Source organism: Nanorana parkeri, unplaced genomic scaffold (assembly GCF_000935625.1).
Source record: "Nanorana parkeri isolate BGI_ZX_2015 unplaced genomic scaffold, ASM93562v1 scaffold2022, whole genome shotgun sequence".
NCBI lineage: Eukaryota > Metazoa > Chordata > Amphibia > Anura > Dicroglossidae > Nanorana > Nanorana parkeri.
Genome location: NW_017308290.1, coordinates 167,277 through 167,523, shown reverse-complemented (window position 1 = coordinate 167,523; position 247 = coordinate 167,277). Strand labels below are relative to the sequence as shown.

General features: G+C 55.1%; 1 protein-coding gene across 1 annotated transcript in view; it reads right to left on the bottom strand.

The window, feature by feature from the left end:
• MAP1LC3B (microtubule associated protein 1 light chain 3 beta) overlaps positions 1–247 on the bottom strand; it is a 15,222-nt gene that overhangs the window by 14,349 nt on the left and 626 nt on the right. The gene's annotated exons all lie outside the window — the stretch shown is intronic.

The window sequence follows — 247 nt, the reverse complement described above, 5'->3', positions numbered from 1 at the left end:
AGGGCAGAAGGTGATGGGGGAAGGGGGGGTGACTAGCAGAGCAGGATTAACCCTTTCCAGACCTCTCCGGCAGGTGACGCTCTGATCGGAAGCCTCGGCGTTCGGAAAACGAAAGTAACGGGAAGGAAATAGAAAGTGACAATAAGGGACGCCGAGTACAAAAGGAGTCACTTCTGAGGCTGGGCAGGTATTAACCCTTCAGGTACACCCCCTCCCCCTCCCCCCACTTCTATCTACACTGCTCACA